Source organism: Monodon monoceros, unplaced genomic scaffold (assembly GCF_005190385.1).
Source record: "Monodon monoceros isolate NGI ecotype Baffin Bay Population unplaced genomic scaffold, NGI_Narwhal_1 Super_Scaffold_15, whole genome shotgun sequence".
NCBI lineage: Eukaryota > Metazoa > Chordata > Mammalia > Artiodactyla > Monodontidae > Monodon > Monodon monoceros.
In genome coordinates this window covers 31,567,405-31,575,637 of record NW_021703771.1, presented here as the reverse complement: position 1 = coordinate 31,575,637, position 8,233 = coordinate 31,567,405, and positions in this window count along the sequence as shown.

Below are 8,233 nucleotides of genomic sequence, written 5' to 3'. Positions count from 1 at the left end.
CTGAAAAACATCATTTGGAAACGTTAGACATCAGTAAAAGTAGCCAGTGTTGCTGATGAGCAGTAGCTTCTGTTTAAAAGATTTACTGTTAGGTTGTTCTTAGTGACTTTATAAATTTTAGCAAATCCAACTTCTAGAGGTCTCATTTTATATATTAAAAATCTCTGTGTACCTAACGTAAGGAGAAATATATTCATAAAAAATATCTGTAGTTTTATGTCTTTCTTCTCCCCAAAATGCCTAGCTAAGAAATTCTCAATCCTTTTTCCCTCAAAGATATCAGGACAATTTTTTAGAAATGTCTAGTCTCAATGGAAAACTCTGGAAAATGGCTTTAATTTTTTTCCAATATAATTTTCCTGTAAGGAACAGTTGAATGTCTGATTTTTTTCTGTCATTTTCTTAGGGAATAAAAGAAGATCTAAATCATATTGACCAATACTAGTATCCCTTGGATTAAATTGGAATGAAATTATTCAAATCATGTATAGGTGTTGGTCTCTCATGTCTTATCTGTGTAAAATTAAATGATAAAATTGTATCACAGCAGAAACCTGCCCCTATGAAGATCTAGGACAATTTCATAGAGAATTAATGATTTGATTTCCAGAAGTGGATTTAAGGTAGACTGGATATTAAAGCAGTTTGAGAGAGTGCCTTTGTTATTTTCTTGGGCATTTAGAACTATGGTTTGGGGATAGCAATAGTGTCTGGTTGAATCAATAAGGGATAGTAAATATTTAAGCATGTCAGAATCAAAAGAGGTAAAGTAGTTAAGCTTAATCCTGGGTAATGACCATCGGCACCCCTGGCCTGCTTTTGGACTGAGAACACACCTGCTTCCCTTTGCATCCTTTGCCAGAATGTGTGTAACACTTCGAGCTGGGATTTCAAGGACAGTCAATACAGATTACTGCCGAATCTCATTTATACGACACCCTGGGTGTTCTGAGAAGAACCTGGGAAATCTATGCTATAGTTTACAGACCAACAGGACTTCCATATTAGGCTTTGCCTTGGCTCCGGCCATGACATGAGCCCCTGTTGCATAATCCCTTTTGATGGAGGGGTACCTCTTGCAATGAAAGTCAAATGTATTATTTTGGCTATTCAGTCTTCCCAGCTGCCACATATTTTATGTCGAATAGGCAGCTGGTTACAGCTGCCTGGAGATGGTTGTATCCATTAGAGTCTTTTGGTGAAGGCTGGTGTTTCTCAAAACGTAGATCATGTGTGGTAGGTGTCCCCACAATGACGCTGATGAGAGAGCCTGAGCAGCTTTGGGGCTTAGAGAGGACTCCTCTGATGCAGGGGGATTCTGAAGCCTCAGGTTCCAATCCTCACCCCAAATACTGTGTTTTGTGGGCTATTCATCCTCCTCTGAACTGTATTTTTCCTTTTCACATTGCTTTTGGTCAACCTGCCTCCACCTCTGAATCCTTAAAAATGGATAGAGGGGCTTCCCTGGTGGCGCAGTGGTTGAGAGTCCGTCTGCCGATGCACGGGACACGGGTTCATGCCCCAGTCCGGGAAGATCCCACATGCCACGGAGCGGCTGGGCCCGTAAGCCATGGCTGCTGAGCCTGCACGTCCGGAGCCTGTACTCCGCAAGGGGAGAGGCCACAAAAAAAATGGATAGAAATGTCGATATGGGGGAAAGACACAGGATGGTCTTTCAGGGTGTCCTTTCTGCTGAAGGAGCAGTATTTTAGGGCTACTAAGAGAGTTTGAACTCTTGAAAGATATTGTTACAACTTTTGTTGCAAACTTGTGCAGGAGCTCCAGTAACCATCTGGGACCAGAAGCTGGAAGATGCTTTGTGGATGCCAGAGCAACAGGAGAGAAGGAGCGAGCAAAGCACGTCTGGATGCGTGCGTGCGCGCGCACGTGTGTGTGTGTGTGTGTGTGTGTGTGTGTGTGCTGTGTTTGTTAGAGAAGTCACATCAAACCTGCATGCTAATTCATTTTTGTGCTTTGTCTCCCTTATGAGGGACCTGCACTTACTGATATCTGGAGTGTTTTGTGGTATAGATATGCAGAGATGCTGATTGGTCATAAAACCTTAGAATAGAACAGAGAACTGATCTACGGACTAATGGAGAAATTTCTTTTACAACCGTTGATGTAAATGCCACCTTCTGCTGGGAGACCTCCATCACACTGCTTGGGAGACATTCCATTCCATAGGTGGACAACATGAATTATAGTTAGAAATGTAAAGACATATCCTATTCTTTTATTCACAAATTTATTTTCAAACTTTATTGAGTTCTTCCTTCTCTTGAATTTACCTCTGTCTCTTTGTAAACCCCTTTATTGGTCCTGGTTTTGCCTTTTGTAGGTACATAGCAGATTCCACACCCCCTTCCACAGAATACATGAAGAAAGAGTGTGTTCTCTTAGTAATAAGGAATATTAATTGAAGACCAACTACAAGCCAGGCTCCATTCTTTACTTACGTCTATGGCCGCATCCAATCACTGTAATCTTATTAGACAAGTCCTATTAGTGCCCTCAGTAATTGCGTCTTAGAATAATTGGGTGACTTGCCCATGGCCACACAGCTAGTAGGAGGCTGAGTGAGGGTTTGAACTCAGGCAGTTCCAGGAGAGAGCCCAAACTGTAACCAGTTCTCTTACTTTACTCTTTGTCTTTTTTTCCCCTCTCGGTCCAATATCCCCTCCTGCCAGTGATTACCCCATAACAGAGCTTTCATCACTTCTTCCCAGCTCTTCTCTGTCATCTATGGTCATTGTTGTTTGTCTGGCTTGAAGCCCTTCACCTCCATGTTGGTCACATTGGTGACACACTCAGTCAGGTTGTGGATGAATGGGGCCTCCTGCTGCTGTGCACAACATAAAAAAGCCACGAGTTAGCCTTTTTGGACGCTCCCCTCTCTATCTCCCTCACTGAGCACGTCTTTGTCAAATGCTCTGCTGATTCAGAGGTATAGCTTTCTTCTCCCTCTGTAATCAGGGAAAGTAGATTACATTTTAGAACAAGTTCTAGATACTGTTTCCCCTAATCTATCACACATGTTTTAGCATACATGCTTTGAGAGAAAGTCCTTGGGTCTGTTAAGGGCTTTAAGGAGGGAAACATCCTAGGAATTGTTATGATGTGTTAAACCTAGAAAGGACAACAAACTGCAAACTCTAGAAAACGAATAATTATTCTAAGCAGCTTTAATAACTGGAATAATAACAGTACATTTGAATGCTTTCATGGGTTTTTTTCTCCATCGCATTTATATTGTGAACTCATAGGCAGTGTACTAGATACGCATATTAAGACTATTTCATCAAAAGTGGAACTAGGGAAAGCACATCTGATTTGACTCATAAGCTGACTATTCTCACATTATGTGTGATATTCATTCTTGGATTAAGTCTCTGCTTCTGCTCTACATCACTGTAGCTAGATTTCCATTTCAATTCACAGAGATAAAGGGAGCATTAGCCAATGCTGGTAAAAGTTCAAATGTCATGTGGACCAGATCAGGTTGAAATTAACCAGTGGAACTAAAATATTCTATTTTTACTATGTTCACATTAGACTTTGCATTTTGTAGGAACTCTAGAATTCAGAAATAAAATAATGATTTGGTCGTTGGTCTCACTGATTAGATTCCAGGAGTACCCTAGGCAAGGAAACACATGTTGAATATTACGGCACCTGCTGTATGAAGTTGCAACGCCCTTTTATATCACCTGACTCATTGCATAAGGGAAGGAGAAAGAGAAAGAGAGGTATGGGGAGAGAGGAGGGCTGTTGGACGGGCCACTCCTCCTCCATCTTACATTGAGGTCTCAATCGTGTTTAGAACCAATAAGACTTTAGAACCTCTGGAAGGGAAATAAACGCCAACGAATAAAATAATGCGGATACCCTTGGTGTTCTTATCAGCACCTGATTTTTGGACTATTCACGGCTTAGAAAAATTTTTTTCTTCACTGTAATTCGATAGGCAGGAAAAATTGTTCTAAGGAAGCTTCTTTCCAATGTCTCTGTGGCATTAGTGTTGAAATATACTTTGTACAGAAGCATTCAGAAGGCAATCCTGGTTTAAACAAAATTAAGCAGTTTTCTTTACTTTAGAATTTCTCAAAGCCTTGCTATGCCAACATGCACTGAAAATGTGCGGGGGAAGAGGGGACGGAGGTATAGTCGTCAGCAGTTCCCCAAACTTATTTGACCATGGAATTTTTTTTTTTCCACAGAATGCCACTCAGATATTAGTATTACATGGAATGCACTTTTAAAAATGCTCTACTGAAGACTTGTTGGATAGTTGCGATATTAAAATCAAATTATAGTGAAGTAAGTTCAAATTGGGAGTTGAAAATAGGATTAGGACCCACTCACATTAATAATGACATAAGCTGTCAATCCTCACTGAATATTTTATAAATAATGTTAAAAAGTCTGAGTGTCAACCGTAAGTCTAAGGGACTCTCCTTGTGGCTTATAATTTCATTGTGACGGCGTCTATTAATAATAACATTGTAAATATCTTTTTGCTTATACGAAAATATGTTTGGTTGACAGGACATAAACCTTCCCTCCCTTTCTGGTCCTTCATATATTTCATGTCCTCTGAAAACCTTTTTAGTTTCTATTGAGTTTTTAAAAGTAATGTGTCAGGTTCTAATGTTCCTGCTGGTTTAAGGAAAAATGCTCTCACTAATAAATTATAATGAATTGTCAGTCTCAACAGGCCTGTGACCTTCAGTCGGTGGTGGGGTTGGAGCTAAACTCCACTTCCCCCTCTTCTTGCTGGAGCCACTTTTCTTGTTCTAGCCTGTCCTCTTAATTGATGGGTGGGCTTCCCACTGGACAACTCACCTGCAAAAATAGTTCCTGCTGTGGTGTTTATTATACTAAGTAGGTTTCATGCTGACTGAGAGTTTTTACAAGGGGATGGAGTTGCTGTCAAGATCTTCCATCATCTGAGCAAAGCTGGCCCTCAAATTCTCTCATATTTCAGCGTATTAAATTTAGTGGGGTGGGAGTAGGATGGAGGGGAGTGAGATGGGACACAGTGGTGTGAAATTGGCTTAAATGTCTTGCTCCAGGACCTCTGCAAGTCTGACTTTAGTAAAATGTATCAGTAGGACAGCAAAATAAAAAGACGTGTTAGACACAGTAAAATGGTGCTCTACTAGCAAAAGGTAATGAAAAATCTCTGTGGTCTACGTGAAGGAATGCTAAGATAAGTAGCTTTAAGCTGACTTTTTTTGGTGAGTTGAGTGAATACTCACTGGATATATTTTATTTATTCTCTTATTACTAAGTATTCCTGGCTTATTCAACTAATATGTTCTCCTTATAGAGAATTTGAAAAGAATAAAATACAATAACAAAAAAAGAGGAAAAAATCCTGCCACTCTCTCTTAGGGGCAATTATTTTTAATTCTGTCGTTTTCTTTCCAATGGGTCTTCTATGCCTTTTTGTCATAGTTGTGACAATAGAATATATATAACTCTGTGCCTTCTGTTTTGCCTAACATTGTATCATAAGCATTTCCCATATTACTAAAAACACTTTGCAAATATACATCATTTCTAATGCTAAACAATGTGTTACAGCAGGCGTGTATCATTTTGTCATTGTCCTACTGTGGAATCACCTTAACATGGATGGGTCACATGGACTTCTCGTTTTTCTTTTCTTTCTTTCCTCTCCTCCCTTTCTTCCTCCCTGTCTTTCTTTCTTTCTTTTTTTTTTGCAATTATTCAAGTTCCTTCCTGGAACTCAGGGCCTTTACACTGCCTTCTCCTCTGCCCACAGGACTCTTGCCCAGGTCCACAGCGGCAGGCATCTCTAGGAGAATGACTGATGGTGTTGTTCACTGACTGTTGGCCCTCCCGGAGCAAGAGTTACTTGTCTGTCTTGTTCAAAACTAAATCTCCAGCCCTCTAATGGGTCTGGCACATTGTTCATGGTCAATAAATATTTATTACATGAATTTATAATATCAAACCTTTATGCTATTTTTTGTGCTCTTTTTTGTCTTTTATTAATAATGTTATGATAAAATTCTTTGTGCTAAAATTTTTATCTGCATTTTATATCATCTCCTTGGAATTGATCACTAGAATGAAAATAATCAGGCCAAAGGGCCTGAGCATTTTAACATTCTTGACATATGCCAACTGGCTTTTGTTAAAGGTTGTACCATTTATATCAGCTGTGAAGGAGTATGCTCTTCAAACCTTGGAATGACTACAATTCTCATTCCAGCTAGGATTGGCTCATTTTTAAACTAAATCCAGCAAAAATTAGGATTGTGCAGTTTTAATTTAATGTCTTAGATTACTGTAAGTAGAACTCTTTCATTATTTGTGTTTCCTCCTTTGTGAATTGTGTAAGTTCTTTAGCCAGTTATCCTTTGGGTGTCTTTATGTTTTCTTATCAGTTTACACAGAGTTTTTGTAAGTCAAAATGTGAGTCCTTTGTATGTCATATTTATTTAAATTTTTAGTTTACTTTAACACTTTGAGTCATTTATAAATCAAATTTATCAGTCTTTTTTTTTTTTTGTAATTTGTTCCATAGTTTTTAATTCTAGAAAATCCTACTCTGTTCCAAAATCAAAGAAATATTCATCTGTCTTGTAACTTTTTTATGGCCTGATACTTCTTTTAAACTTCTAATTTGTTTTTTGTCTGAATTTGCATTTGTATGTGGTGTGAGGTGAGGATCTAAATGGGATTTTTTCCATATAGCACGTCATTGTCCCTTTTGCCACCTGATTCATGGTGCTTCATCTTGAAACATTTTTGAAGTAACATATACAAATTTAACTATTGTTATTATTGAAGTTAAAATGATTTAAATGTCTTCATAAGTTTTTAAAAATATGTGACTTAGTTCTCCTAAAACATGAACAAATTAATTTTGGTTTTTTACTGACTGCTGATTAGCATATGAGAGTACATCTTGGAATATTAGTGAAGGCCTTGCAAAAATTTTTTAAACAAGTTGTAATATTAAAATTAAAAAGCTACAAACTACTATATATAAAATAGATAAGCAACAAGGATTTACTGTATAGCACAGGGAATTATATTCAATATCTTTTAATAACCTATAATGGAATATAATCAGAAAAAAATATAACTGAATCACTTTGCTGTACACCTGAAACTAACACAATACCATAAATCAACTATGCTTCAATTAAAAAAGAAAAAGAAATGACACTCTTAAAAAAAAAAACAAAACACTTTGGTATAAGGAAAATGCCAAAGTTAAGAAAACAAGATTGAAAGAAAATATAATGATGTATAATTAAACAAAGATTTAATATCCAGAATATAGGAAGTACTTTTATGAATCAATAAAAAAGACAAATAGCCAAACAAGAAAATAGGCAAAAGTTAGGAATAGGCAATTCATAGAAGAAAAAATGAAAATGACTAATGAAAAAATGAAATATGCTCAGGTATAAATAGTTAAGGAAATGCAATTTAAGACAGAAATATATTTTACCTTCATCAGTTTAACAAGGATTAAAAAATTTTTTTAACTGTGAATTTGGACAACTATTTTTGGCAAGCACTTTTTGTAATCCTTCTATGTGAATTAAAAATTAATATATATTTCACACTAACAATTTTATTTTATTTCTAGATTGTAAAACTGCTTAGATATGTAACCAAAGAGACATTTTAAATATCTTTTAAAGGATGTTTAAAGATTTATTTATAACACTGAACTATTTGGTTGCAACCTAAATTTCCATCAATGAGGAAGTAGATAAACAAGTGTGATGAGACTATCTTACGAAATACCACTCAGCAGTTAAAAAGAATGAGATAATGGCATCCTGGCATAGAGAGAATGTCAAGATATTGTTAAGTAAGAAAGTTGTGGGTTAGCTACACAGTATAAACTCATTCACATCTACACTCTAGTCACAATACAGTGCTCCATGGTTCTTGATTCTATCTATCATCAATCAGTTAAAAAGCATGTAAGTATACAGGGAAAAAGTGTGGAATGGCAGATATCATAGCAATGATAATAGACTTCATAGGAGAAGAGAATGCATGTTGGGTGAAGACAAAGGCAGATTTCTGCTTTTTTCTTTTGTTTTCAAATGCAGATTTTAGATAGGGGTGGCATTTAGTTAGTTATGTACATATATATGTACTGTTTGTCTTCATATATATATGTATGTATTGGGTTGATTTCTAATTTTGGCTATTACAAATCAATGCTGCAATA